The following is a 15,557-nucleotide window of genomic DNA, read 5'->3' on the forward strand; positions in this document are numbered from 1 at the left end:
GCATAACGGCACAATCTCAATATCCCCGTAAATACCATATCAACAAGTATCAATTACAAATCATAACTCATATCCGATACAATCTGTAATCAATCAATAATCTAAATCTGTCCGGTTTTCAGTCCATATAATCAGAAATGCATAACAATTCCATAATCAATCTGTTCTTCGATCTGACTTCGATTATGCAATGTCTAGTATTCCCAGAACACATAATAATGATCAAATCACAATTTCTCAAACAGCATAATTTTGAATCAAGATAAAACTTAATAAAACTTACGTCCTTGTGTAGCTCTTGACGAGGGGATCTCAAAACCTGTGCTCGGATTAAAATTCGGATAACCGGATCTTGTAAAATCAAATTTTTAAGACAAAATGAAGCTTGAGGAATTTTCCATTCATGGAAGTCTCGGTTCTTTGTTGAAGATTTAAAGGGAATTGCAAATGTATATAACAAGTTGTATGGTGGTGACAAGTGTCCCACTCAATCCAATATTGCACTTTAGCCCCTGAATTCTTCACTATTTGCAATTCAGCCCTCAATAATTACGAAATTACCATCAAATTTAAATCAAGTATTTTTCCACTTAATTACAAAATTGCCATCAAATTTAAATTAAGTATTTTTCCACTTAATTACAAAAATGCCATCAATAATATTTTCTTTTCGGGGTCTCCCAAAATTGATAACATCTCGGGCCTTACAATTCTCCCCCTCTGAGACATGATTTCGTCCTCGAAATCTCAAGCAATCATATCACAGTTAATCAAATCAGAAATAACAGAAACTAAAATAGTAAACTCACATCAGTGGAATAACTCTGGGAACTCCTGTCTCATATCTGATTCAGTTTCCCAAGTAGTTTCTTCAATGCCATGACGAGTTCACTGGACTTTCACAAGTGGGATGGTCTTCGTTCTGAGTTGCTTTTCTTTACGATCAATAATCTGAACCGGTTTCTCAATATAACTCAGAGACTCATCAAGCTCAGCCTCGTTTGGCTGGATAATATGGGAATCATCGGGGAGATATTTCCGTAACATAGATACATGAAAAATATCATGTATTCCAGATAGAGAAGGCGGTAATGCAAGTCTATAGGCACGATCTCCTATCTTCTTGAGAATCTCATACGGCCCAATAAAACGTGGAGACAGCTTCCCTTTCTTGCCAAATCTGACAACTCCTCTGAAAGGTGAAATCTTTAGGAATACTCGGTCTCCAACCTCAAATACCAACGGTCTTCGTCGAATATTGGCATAATTGGCCTGTCTGTCCTGAGCTGTCTTCATTCTCTTCTGAATCAGCTTTACCTTTTCTGTCATCTCTCTGATCATATCAGGTCCAATCTCAGGAACCTCAGAGATATCATCCCAATAAAGAGGGGATCGACACTTCTTTCCGTACAACGCTTCGAAAGGAGCCATCTCAATACTCGTCTGATAGCTGTTGTTGTACGAAAATTCACAAAGTGGCAATGCATCTTGCCATCCAGTGCTAAAATCAAGCACTACAGCTCTCAGCATATCTTCCAATGTCTGGATCGTCCGCTCTGACTGTCTGTCAGTCTGTGGATGATATGCGGTACTCAGATGCAACTTCGTACCTAGAGCCTGCTGCAGGCCCTGCCAGAAGTGCGAAGTAAACCGAGGATCACGGTCTGAAATTGTAATGACCCTAAATCTCCTTGCTTTGAAAATTTGCGGAAAATTAAAAATTTTCTTTTTAAAAATAAATGGAGTGCCTCATTCATAAAATCAACTGATAACTCAAGTTCAATGTTTAAAATATATCAGCGGAAGAAAATAAAGTTTGCCGAAAATAACAATTTAAAAATATTCAACAGCTGATAAAATGTCTTGAGTATAAAAAAAATGGCAAGTGCTGAAACTGAGGTCCTTGGGTGCCACTACTGCCGACCCAAGCTGGCTCACTGGTCCCCGCCCTCGGTCCTGGCCTCATCAGTACCTACAACAATCAAGTCTAGTGAGCCTAAAGACTCAGCATGCAAATATCGTAGGTAACGAGTAAATACTGAAGTAAAATGTGCATGAGATAAAATATCATGTCATGAGGCATACTGAAAATAACTTGTACTGAGCAATTATAATACGTGCATAACTGAACTGAAATCATAGTAAAAATGTTTGCTCCTTGGAGCCCTGTACTGAAATAACTGGTAAAAATTTTCTGTTGAGATTATGGTCTACGCCTGTGGCCCCTGCACTGAACTGAACTGATCGGTAACTGGCTACCGGGGAGTATCAAACTGAACTGAGCTGACCGGTAACTGGCTACCGGGTGGTACCAAACTGAGCTGATCGGTCACTAGCGACCGTATAAAATAATGCTCCCATAATAGTGAATTGACCACAAGCCATATCGCATAAATCTCAAAAATAAGTATTTTCTATTTTCATGCACGTAATATAATTAAATGGCATAATGAAAATATCCTGTATATTTTACCAACTGGATTGGATCGCTCCCAGGCTCGCTGCAACCTAAATATGCCATGAAAAGTATGCAATAGCTTATACTTGACCAAACTATGCAATTAAGTTTGAAAATGCGAAAATTACGTCTAACGACTTCGTATTTAATCATGACTCCGAACCAACCCGAACCGACACTGAACCGACGTATAGTCATGATTAAAATACGCTTAAAATTATGAACTAATGCTCCTAAAATGATGAGGGTCGAAATCTAGGTGAAATGGAGGCCAAAACAAGAAACGCTCTTTCGAGAGTCAATTTGGCACATCGCACCGTAAATTCTCGTACGACCTCAAAATGATCCGAATCACAAACGGTCAAAAACACGACCTTCCTAACTCAATGAGGCACTGTCCAGTCCAAGGCCACAGGCTAAAAGCCAACCAAGAACTCAAACGAGCCTCCGAACCAACACAGCAACTTGCTGTAAATTTCTAGCAGCTATACCATCGCGTATCTTGTGTTGTTTTCGAGACTACCGGCCATTGGTGCGTGAACCACCTACCAGAGACTCTTACCAACATCCCAAGGAATGATTTGAACCATGGCTAAGGGCCCTAGGCCAGCCACAATTCTCACCATTCCAGCAACCAACCAAAAGCTCTTACCGAGGGCCCTCATGCGTGCGTGTGTGGTGTTGTGCTTCGCTTGCTGTCTCGACTCGTTCCAGTGGCCATTGATTGACCATGGCATGATCTAGACATCTAGGGGCATGGTATGAACCGTGGCTAAGGGCCATAGGCCAACCAAGATCCACACCAAACCAACCAACTCGAAGTACATGTGCTGTCAAAACCGAAGGGGCCGAGAGGGGAGGGGGCTGTTCTTGATGTTTTATGTAAAAACCAATGAGCCATGGACCAAGCCACCAAAAGGGCAACTTAGTCACGTCTTAGACATGCTAGGGGAGTGATCTAACCATGGCTATAGACCCTTGGGGTAGCCAAGATCAGATTCAATCCCTTGACAGAAAAATCTGAAATTTCGAAGCACAAAATGGCAGTGGAGGAATACTGCTGTCATTTTCAGTTCCATCATGCATGGGGCTGATTTGAATGGACCAACATGGTCCTAATGCACCCTATTACGTGTCTAGATGTCGCCTTGGGAGCCTGGAGTCGAACCATCCACCTGAAACCACTAAACAAGAGGAAACGTGAAGCTTGCCAAGGAAAGTCAAAAAAATCTGCACCATGGTTTCGAAAATATTTGGACATGCATCTCGATTTTTTCTTGATAAAACATGATCACATACTGAAAAATAATTGCTAATATGACTTGATTGAGGTTTGAAAGAATCTAGACATGCCTTGGTTATCGTTTGAAATAAAAACGAAAAGAAGAGACGATGCGGCGCGGAGGAGTGGAACGCTTCTCTTGTTTCCTTGCTCTCGATTCTTTCCTCTTTTTTTTTTTTTTTGGCTATGAAACTCACGTTTTTCACTCTGAAAAGGGCTCTGATTTTCGAAATAATGGAGGGGGGAGTGATGGTTAGGATAGTGAGGGGGAGATCCAATAATAAAGGGATGCAAAGGTATGACCAAGTCTCCCTCAAATTCAAAATTTGAATTGTGGTTTGATATCAAATGGGTTGATGGATGCATCTAGAAGGTGATGGCCAATTTTTAGCTTGCTAATGTAGACTAGGATAAGCTCTAATAATTAATTAATTAAAGTTGATTACCAATAGAAAAGGTTAGCATGCTAAAAGATGACAAAGAATTGGTCAAATGATGAGTTGGCAAATGAATTATTTGATCAACAAAAAGGGGTGGCCGAAATTTAACAATTAAAAGGGAAGGGAAAAATGTTATCTAGCTAGTAAATTTATAATCCTTAAAAGCCTCACTAATCCCTAATTAATTTAGTGAATTAACCCTTAATTATTGGAACTTAAATGAACTTATTTCTTAATCACCTCAAGTAATTAAATTAAATCTTCAAAACATCCTTTTTAACTTAAATGAACTTACTTGCTAGCTAAATTAACTTCTGGAAATATTTCTCGAATCTTAAATTCTATCTCAAAACTCCAACTCCAGTCCGGCCTCACTGAAATAACTGAAATGCTAAAAATCAAACTACTGCATGAAATAATAAAATAATTAACTTCAAAGAAATGCATTTAAAATAATCATGCAATGAAGTCAATTAAATTTTAAAAATCTAGAATTATGCATGGCTTATACGTAGACTGATTTACGGGTTCTACAGAAACAATCGACTTCGGTACTCCGTGCAATCTAACAACTTCTTTGACATAAATCTCAGCCATTTGATCATAGCGGTACGTCATCTTGTATGGAATAAAGCATGCCGATTTGGTCAGTCTATCAATCACCACCCAAATAGCATCAGAACCTTTGGAGGAACGCGGTAACTGCGTCACAAAATCCATGGAAATGTGATCCCATTTCCATTCAGGAGTAGACAAACTCTGTAACAGTCCTCCGGGTTTCTTTCTTTCCGCTTTCACCTGTTGGCAATTCAGACATCTAGAAACAAATTCTGCAATGTCAGTCTTCATCTGTTTCCACCAAAACTGTCCTTTCAGATCGTTATACATTTTTCTGCCACCAGGATGAATGCTAAATCGGCTGTTATGCGTTTCTGTCAATATCTGTTGTCTCAACTCTGAAACATTCGGCACAACAAGACGATTATTCACATACAGTACATCATCATGTACCTGAAACTCTGATCGATGACCTGATCTGACCATCTCAATCGATTTCTGTACTTTCTGATCAACTTTCTGATCTGCTTTAATCCTCAAAATCAGCTCTGGTTCAGCTTGCACAGTATATAATCTCATCGATTTACAATCTGTCTCAAATACCAATCCAGACAAATAGCAATCCTCTATCAAATGTGAAACACCAATAGTCGACAAGGACAAAGAACATACCTTTCGACTCAGTGCATCAGCCGCTGCATTGGACTTTCCAGGATAGTATTTGATTTCACAATCAAAGTCTTTCAGTAAATCCAGCCATCTTCGCTGTCTCATATTCAGTTCTGATTGTGAAAACAGATATTTCAAACTTTTGTGATCAGAATAAATTTCAAATTTCTCACCGTAGAGGTAGTGTCGCCATATCTTCAGGGCAAACACGATAGCAGCCAATTCAAGATCATGAATCGGGTATCGAGTCTCATGTGGCTTCAACTGTCTCGAAGCATAAGCAATCACATGCCCTCGCTGCATCAGAATACAACCCAAACCTCTGTGAGAAGCATCACAATAAACAACAAATCCACCAGTACCTGAGGGGATAGTCAATATCGGTGCACTGGTCAATCTCTTCTTCAACTCCAAAAACTGGACTCACAGTCTTCTGACCAAACAAATGGAGCATTCTTCTGAGTCAACTGAGTAATCGGTTTAGCAATGTTCGAGAAATCTTTAATAAATCGGCGATAATATCCTGTCAAACCCATAAAACTGCGAATCTCTGGCACTGATATCGGTCTCGGCCAAGAAATCACAGCCTCAACCTTGCTGGGATCAATTGATATACCATCTCCGGATATGATATGACCCAGAAATACTACCTGTCTCAACCAGAACTCACATTTGGACAGTTTGGCATACAATTTCTCAGCTCTCAATATTTTCAACACAGTTCTCAGATGTGCAGCATATTCAATCATATTCTTTGAGTAAATCAGAATGTCATCTATGAATATGATTACAAACTCATCAAGATATCTCTGAAAGATACGGTTCATCAAACCCATGAATACAGCCGGTGCATTCGTCAAACCAAACGGCATGACAATAAATTCATAGTGTCCATACCTGGTTCTGAAGGCTGTCTTTGAGATATCAGAATCCTTGACTCTCAGTTGATGGTATCCAGATCTCAGATCGATCTTGGAATACACTGAAGAACCCTACAACTGATCAAACAAATCATCAATGCGAGGCAAAGGGTATTTATTCTTTACCGTTGCTTTGTTCAGTTGCCGGTAATCAATGCAGAGCCTCATTGAACCGTCTTTCTTCCTCACAAACAGTACTGGAGCACCCCAAGGAGATACACTCGGTCTGATATATCCCTTGGCCAGTAAGTCCTCCAACTGTTCTTTCAGCTCTTTCAACTCAATTGGTGCCATTCGGTATGGAGCTCTCGATATCGGAACTGTACCTGGCATCAACTCAATGCTGAAGTCTATCTCTCGAATCAGAGGCAAACCAGAAATCTCATCTGGAAAGACATCAGCAAACTCACACACCACTGGCAAGTCCGCCAATGATGGACTCGATTTCAGTAAATCAACTGAATAGACAAGGAATCCATCCGCTCCTTTCTGCAATAATCGAGTCATATTCATAGCAGAAATCAAAGGAATTCTAGCTCGAGAACCCTTACCATAAAATTTTTACTCATCAGCCATCTCAGGTCTGAATCGAACAATCTTGTGGAAACAATCGACTGTCGCCCTGTACTTAGTCAACATATCGATACCGATAATACAATCAAAGTCAGATATCCCAAGCACAAACAGTCTAACTCAATTTCATACCAATCATACTGCAGTATACACGATCTAACAGTCTTTACTGATATCAAACCTGTCCCCAACGGAGAAGAGACAGACACTACCGCAGACAATGATTCAATAGGCAATGCATGACTCAATGCAAATCGCTCAGATATAAATGTATGTGATGCACCAGTATCAATCAATACATATGCAAGATAACCAGAAATAAAACAGTTACCTGCTACAACATCATCAGGTGCATCCTGTGCTTGCTCCTCAGTCAAAGCGAACACTCTGGCCTGCTGTCTCGGAGGCTGGCTCACTGTCTGGCTTCCTCCTGGCTTCTGCTGTGACTGGGTCGACGGTGCTGGCTGGAAAGAATGAACAGCAGATGGTCGTCTCCCAGTCTGAGCCACTGATCCAGATGACTCTGCTGCCTGGGATCCCTGGGCACCTCTCTGTGGACATACTCGTGCAAAATGTCCCTGCTGTCTACAAATACGACAGCTGCCAAACACTCATCGGCATTGCTCTGTGGAATGCTTCCCTCCACAAGTGCTGCAATAAGGTTTTTTATAACTCTGGCTCTGTCGAGGACTCCCAGATCTAGAAAAACTGCTTCCTGACTTCTTGAATTGCTTCCCTCTAGCTTTCAAGAAATCCTTCTTTCCACTACCACTGCCGCTTTCAAATCGAGGGGGTAGTTGTTCTGGTCTCGGTGCTGGAGGCACAAACGAAGCTCCTCTCTGTCTCATCAAACCAGCTTCTGCTCCCTTGGCTCGATTCAAGGCATCAGTAAAATTGTTTGGCCTCCCGATATTCACCAAGGTAAAGATTTCAGGATTTAGGCCATTAATGAACTGATCCGCAATGGCCTCATCATTTTCAGCCACATGTGGAGCAAACCGCAACAAGGTCGAGAACTTGGCCACATATTCTTCGATATTAAGCTGGCCCTGTCTCAAGTTGGCAAACTCGGCCCCCTTGTCCTTCCTGTACGACACCGGAAAGAACCGCTGATAAAATTCAGTTCTAAACACCTTCCAGGTAATAGTCGTACCTCGATGTTCTAATGCTTTCTTTGTTGTAATCCACTAGTTCTTTGCAATATCGTGTAACTGGTGTCCAATTAATTTCACCCTCCGCTCATCGGTGTAGTCCAGGGACTCAAACAGCATCTCGATATCGTCTAGCCAACTCTCACAATCCACTGCAGTCTCAGTACCCTTCAGAGTCGGTGGATGGAATGACTGAAATCTCTTCAGAAGTGTTTCCATCGGAGTTGCTGTGACATCCATCGGAGGATTTGAAGTACTACCCTGTTCTGGTATTCTTCTGGGAGGCATATCTGATTATAAAAAAGATTAGTAATCCCAAACAATAATTCTGTTTCAGTCCTCCTCCGATCATATTACTGCTGATTCAGAATCGGTGCTGATTCATACTCATTAATACACATTACCATATCAATTCAGATAAATCAAGTAACATGTATTAAAGCAGTAACGCATGCTAGCATATCAAAAGCAAGGAAAGATAACTCAATCTACCCCGCTCACTAGCTTCTTCAATCTCAGTCTAAAAAATCTATCGCTCTGATACCACCTGTTGTGGGGACCCAGACGCTAATCATGTTCTTAATCATCATTGGGACTAATTAATCAATTATAATAAACAGGGTCTATTTTTTTTTAATGCGGAACGTAATGGAGTCAACTTCATATACATATCAGTATAAAAGTAAAAATCTGGTACTATATATACAATCATTCAAACTAGGGTTTAACAACTAGGTATCACGTGTCCGAACCCTATCTATAGCAACATCAAAGTCCGTGGTCTCCACTCTAATCATGATCTCTCGTCATCTCCTCGACCCTGATCCTTTCTCACCTGTTGTCATGCACACATACAAATACGACAACAGCCGGATAATTCCGGTGAGTATATAATCCCAATATAAATCAATGAACATGCAATCATATAATCAATATAAAGCATGAAGCAGATATCAGATATATATCAAAGTCTGAAACATAATTAATATCAAACTATTCATCACACTCGTGACTCCACGACTCAGACTAGACTCAATCCTAGTCTAGGGATTCCGGTTTCCAGATGTTGGCATTCCATATCGACCAACAGTAATAGAAGAAACTCCAATTCTATCCACGTCGATATAACCAAACATCCAGTGTCTTGACCTATCCGTCACAGACTGTGGCACTATCGCCAATACACTATCTTGTGACATCGTGCAATGTGCCCGTGGCGATCCCACCACTATCAGGCAGTTCTGTCACAAGATCACTCGTCTAATACTCCTCTAATACATGCTTCTTATAAATCAATAGAACAGCATATAAAATCAAATCAAGGCATATAACAACAATAAGTATGTGATTTAGGGAAACTCAAGTATATCCTACTTGAGTCGATCTCCCAATATCACATTGACTTATACCTTTCGTTTGTAGTCTCGATCTGAAGAAACGGAAGTTCTGAACTCAAGACTGTCTCTGCAAATCTGAAACGAGATATCGAGAATAATAATATCAACCTTCCATTCTCAATTCAATACTGAATCTGATTAATCTGAATTTAATTCAAATCATCGGCATAACGGCACAATCTCAATATCCCCGTAAATACCATATCAACAAATATCAATTGCAAATCATAACCCATATCTGATACAAGCTGTAATCAATCAATAATCTAAATCTGTCCGGTTTTCAGTCCATATAATCAGAAATGCATAACAATTCCATAATCAATCTGTTCTTCGATCTGACTTCGATTATGCAATGTCTAGTATTCCCAGAACACATAATAATGATCAAATCACAATTTCTCCAACATCATATTTTTGAATCAAGATAAAACTTAATAAAACTTACGTTCTTGTGTAGCTCTTGACGAGGGGATCTAAAAACTGTGCTCGGATTAAAATTCGGATAACCGAATCTTGTACAATCAAATTTTTAAGACAAAATGAAGCTTGAGGAATTTTCCATTCATGGAAGTCTCGGTTCTTTGTTGAAGATTTAAAGGGAATTGCAAATGTATATAACAAGTTGTATGGTGGTGACAAGTGTCCCACTCAATCCAATATTGCACTTTAGCCCCTGAATTCTTCACTATTTGCAATTCAGCCCTCAATAATTACGAAATTACCATCAAATTTAAATCAAGTATTTTTCCACTTAATTACAAAATTGCCATCAAATTTAAATTAAGTATTTTTCCACTTAATTACAAAAATGCCATCAATAATATTTTCTTTTCGGGGTCTCATAAAATTGATAACATCTCGGGCCTTACATACTCGACCCGAGGAATCCCGTGGCAAGGGTCCCCCTCCACGTAAGGAACAATACAGACCACCTTTTCCTAAATGTGGCAAACTTCATGGCGGGGAATGTATGCAAGGTTCCAATGTTTGTTATCGTTGCAAAAAGCCAGGGCATCTCGCCAGGAATTGTCCAGGCAGTTCTGAGAAAGTACAGGGACGCCTTTTCTCGATGACCAAAGAAGAAGTGGATGCGGATACATCGATGATCACTGGTATATTCTTGATTTCTGGTATTACTGCTATTGTTCTACTAGACTCAGGAGCCACGCATTCCTTTATTTCGGAATCGTTTGTAAGGTGACTGGGCATTACAGCAAGTACAACAGAGACACAACTCGCCATAGCCTTACCTTCCGGGCAAGAATTACAGACAGATCAGATTGTGCGAGGGTGTCCAATATATGTCCAAGGGCATCATATGTATGCTGAATTGATAGTTTTGAAAATGACTGATTTTGATGTAATATTAGGAATGGATTGGCTCTCGAAATACAGAGTTACTATTGACTGGGGCATAAAGATGATCAAGTTTGCCCCAGTAGGAGCTGAACCATTCACAGTAGCAAGTGCAGGTATATCCTTACATCTTCGGATAATCTCTTGTATGAAGGCTTGTAAATTACTACCGAAGGGGTGCCAAGGATATTTAGCATATGTGTTAACTATTGATCCACCGGTTCGTGAATTAAAAGATACAGATGTTGTTTGTGAATTCCCAGAAGTATTTCCTGATGATGTTACAGGCTTACCCCAGATAGAGAGATTGAATTTGTGATTGTTATTGTGACAGGAACTCAGCCGATCTCAAAAGCTCCTTATTGATTAGCTCCTACAGAAATGAAAGAATTGAAAGAACAGTTACAGGAGTTACTTGATAAAGCGTTTATTAGACCGAGCTTTTCACCGTGGAGTGCACCTATTTTGTTTGTGAAAAAGAAAGACGGTACTCTTCGTTTATGTATTGATTATCGGGAGTTGAACAAAGTGACAATCAAAAATAAGTATCCATTCCCAAGAATTGATGATTTGTTTGATCAATTACAAGGAGCTGTCATTTTTTCAAAAATTGATTTACGATCAGGCTATCATCAACTAAAAGTGAAATCAGATGATATCTCAAAGACTGTCTTCCGAACCAGGTATGAGCATTATGAATTTCTTGTAATGCCATTTGGACTAACAAATGCTCCAGCAGCTTTTATGGATTTAATGAACAGAATTTTCAAGCCATTTCTAGACAAGTTCGTGATTGTGTTTATAGATGATATTCTCATCTACTCACGAATTATAGAGGAGCATCGAGAACATTTGCAATTAGTTTTGCAAACTTTGAAGGATAAACATTTATATGCCAAATGGAAGAAATGTGAATTTTGGCTTGAACAAGTAGCATTCTTGGGTCATATCATTTCAAAAGAAGGCATATCAGTGGATCCAAGCAAGATTGAAGCTGTTAATAACTTGGCTACGACCTACCACTGTTACCGAGGTACGTAGTTTTATTGGGTTAGCTGGTTATTACCGTCGATTTATAGTGGGATTTTCTAAGATAGCATTGCCTTTGACTGCTTTAACTAGAAAGAATGTGAAATTTGTATGGAACGAAGCATGTGATCACAGTTTCCAAGAGTTAAAGGCCAAATTTACATCAGCACCGGTCCTTGCAATACCAGAAGGACCAAGAGATTTTGTGGTATATAGTGATGCTTCGGAACAAGGTTTAGGAGCAGTTTTAATGCAGCACGGGAAGGTGATCGCTTATGCCTCAATACAATTAAAGGAATATGAAAAGAATTATCCCACACACGATTTAGAACTGGCAGCTGTGGTATTTGCGTTGAAAATATGGCGCAATTATCTGTATGGTGAACGGTGTGAAATATATACGGACTACAAGAGTTTGAAATATTTATTCACACAAAAAGAATTGAATATGAGTCAACGACGTTGGTTGGAATTAGTGAAAGATTATGATTGTGTTATTAACTATCATCCAAGTAAAGCCAATGTTGTTGCAGATGCATTAAGTCGAAAGTCCAGTTCTATTACTGCAATGCAAGTACAAGAGCAAATTTTATGGGATTTACAGAATTTGAAGATTGATGTTATGCCAAAAGGAAATGCAATCCAATTATCATCCCTCATGGTTCGACCAACACTTGCAGATAGGATCAAGGTCGAACAAAGTGCAGATAATGAATTACAACAACTGAGGCAGCGAGATGAGGAAAAATGAAATTTGAATTTTGAATTGAATGGGAAAGGAATATGGACATATCGAAGTAGATTGTGTGTGCCGAAACAAGGAACAATCAGGACCGACATTCTTATTGATGCACATACTAACCCCTACTCAATCCGTCCAAGAGGCACCAAAATGTACAAAGATTTGAAACGATTATTTTGGTGGCCAGGTATGAAAAAGAACATTGCTCAATTTGTTGCACAATGTCTAACTTGTCAACAGGTCAAGACTGAACATCAAAGACCAGCAGGACTTCTGAAACCATTGCCTATTCCTGAATGAAAATGGGAACACATAACGATGGATTTTATTCTTGGTTTTCCAAGAACACAAAGAGGGTCGATGCTATATGGGTTATTGTGGATCGACTTATGAAATCAGCTCACTTTCTTCCTGTGAAGACCACATACACGATGAATCAATAAGCCGAAGAATACATCAAAGAGATAGTGAGACTTCATGGCATCCCAGTGTCCATTGTATCTGATAGAGATCCAAAATTTACGTCTGCATTTTGGAAGAGTTTACATCATGCTATGGGAACTCGATTGTCATTTAGTACGGCGTTCCATCCTCAAACTGATGGACAATCAGAACGAGTGAATCAGATTTTGGAAGATATGTTGAGGGCATGTACTATTGATTTTCCAGGTAGTTGAGACAGTTAACTACCATTGGCTAAATTTACATATAACAATAGCTATCAGTCAAGTATTGGAATGGCACCATATACTGCATTATATGGTAGGAAATGTCACTCTCCGATACATTGGGATGAAGTCGGAGAAAGAAAATTATTAGGCCCTGAGTTGGTACAACAGACAGCTGAATTGGTAACTAAGATCAGAGAAAGAATGCACACTGCCCAGAGTCGACAGAAAAACTATGCTGATGTACGACGTCGTCAATTAGAATTTCAAGTCGGTGACCATGTATTTGTAAAGATATCACCATTGAAGGGCATTTTGCGTTTCGGCAAGAAGGGAAAATTAAGTCCAAGATATATCGGTCCATTTGAAATCTTGGAAAGAATAGGAGACAGGGCCTACCGAGTTGCTTTACCACCGAACTTGTCAAATGTTCATAACGTTTTTCATGTTTCCTTGCTACGGAAATATTTGGCCAATCCTTCTCACGTTCTTCATTACGAACCATTGGAGCTTGCATCGAATCTCTCGTATGAAGAACGGCCGGTCCAAATTCTTGATAGGAAATCAAAAGTGTTACGAGGCAAGGAAATACCCTTGGTGAAACTGTTATGGCTCAATCATGCAATTGAAGAAGCAACTTGGGAGCGAGAAGACGAGATTCAACAAAGATATCCTGAACTATATGGTACGTCAAATTTTGAGGACGAAATTTTTTGAAGGAGGGGAGAATTGTAATGCCCGGTTACTCGTACAAATGATAATAATGCGTTTATGTCGTTTATTACGTAGTTAATTAGCTCAGTAGATTTCATGTGATGATTGAGGTATCAATATTTAGATTGAACATGATTTTTATATTGTTCATGTTTTTTTGAGATTGATAATATGTCTAAATAGTGATAGTAAGATGTGTACGTAGAAATAGTGTAATAGAAGTGATGGGAAATGAGAGGAAAATATGGTAGTTCGTATGTGTTTTAGTATAATCATTTGAATATTGATCCAAATTGTGTGAGGCCATAACCATTAGAAAGCTAAGATATAAGGTTACAACTCTCATGTCTTGAGTTTTGTCCAAATCATTTTGGAAGACAAGCCAAAAGTGCCCCGAAGTGGGTCGTGTGTATCGTCACTCCTACAATGACACATGTTGGGAGAATGGGCATAACCTTTTACTCAGACCTCCAAATGACTTGAAACCAGTTGGAGATTCAAACCAAGACATAGAACTACAACTTTCATGTTTAGCACTTTTTCGGATTATGAACGGAAGAGCCGTTTCTGAAGCGATCTTTGAAGTAGCTGTGCGCAGAGCGGAGCCCAAGCGGTAAGAAATGACCGCCCGAGCGCCAATGGTTCTGGATTTTTGGTTTCGGGCAGAAAGTTCCGCGCTCGAGCGGTAATTTATGACCGCCCGAGCGCCGCCCTGTATTTAAGAAGATAAGTTTCGAATTTTCTAAGCATTCCAACCATTCCACATCTTCTTCTTCAGCATAAGCTCGAGAGAAACTCCAATAAATCTCCCTCCAAAGCTTCTTTCTTCAATTCTTCCTCAATTTTGAGGTTAGAAGTTCATTCTCCATCACAAGAACATCATAGAGGTGTAAGTTTTCTTCTCTTTTAGATGTTCTACATGTAGAGGAGTGATTTTCACATAGTCTAAACAATAGTAACTGAATTATTGATACATTTGACAGTATAGGAGCGAGAAACACCGTCTCAAACCAGTGTTCTTAAGCTTGGACTGTAAGTTGGCATGTTCTTGAAGTAATACATGAGTAATATTATGAATTTCAAATGCTTCTCATTTTCTATTGCTATATGTACATTGTTAGTATGTTTATTGATGAAAACATAGCACCATATTCCATTGTTATGTATTAAATATGTAAGGAACTCATTAATATTGAAGATGGGTGCTATGTCATGAACATGAACATGGACATGAAAAGAAAAGGACTGATTTTACATGATATAGAGCTTGTTGACATCATGGCTGGTTTTAAGTCCACCAAAGCTATTGGCCAATATATGTTCATGGGGCGTGGGGTTGCCAAAGGTTACTCCCTGACGTCCAACACAGTAGTACCTATATAGTAAAGCAAGCACGGTAGTACAGGTCAACTAATGAGGCTCAAGTACAAAAATGAACATGAATATATGCTATGATATGACATGGTTTAAAGTTTCATTGTTGTCACGACTTGATATGTATGTTCCTTCGACGCATATTGATACGTACAAGTGCCAACTTATTGAGTTTTATAAACTCACGTAGCTCATGTATTACAGGATCAGGTAAAGGAGAGAC

The sequence above is a fragment of the Primulina tabacum genome, chromosome 15 (genome assembly GCF_025594145.1).
Source record: "Primulina tabacum isolate GXHZ01 chromosome 15, ASM2559414v2, whole genome shotgun sequence".
Classification (NCBI taxonomy): domain Eukaryota; kingdom Viridiplantae; phylum Streptophyta; class Magnoliopsida; order Lamiales; family Gesneriaceae; genus Primulina; species Primulina tabacum.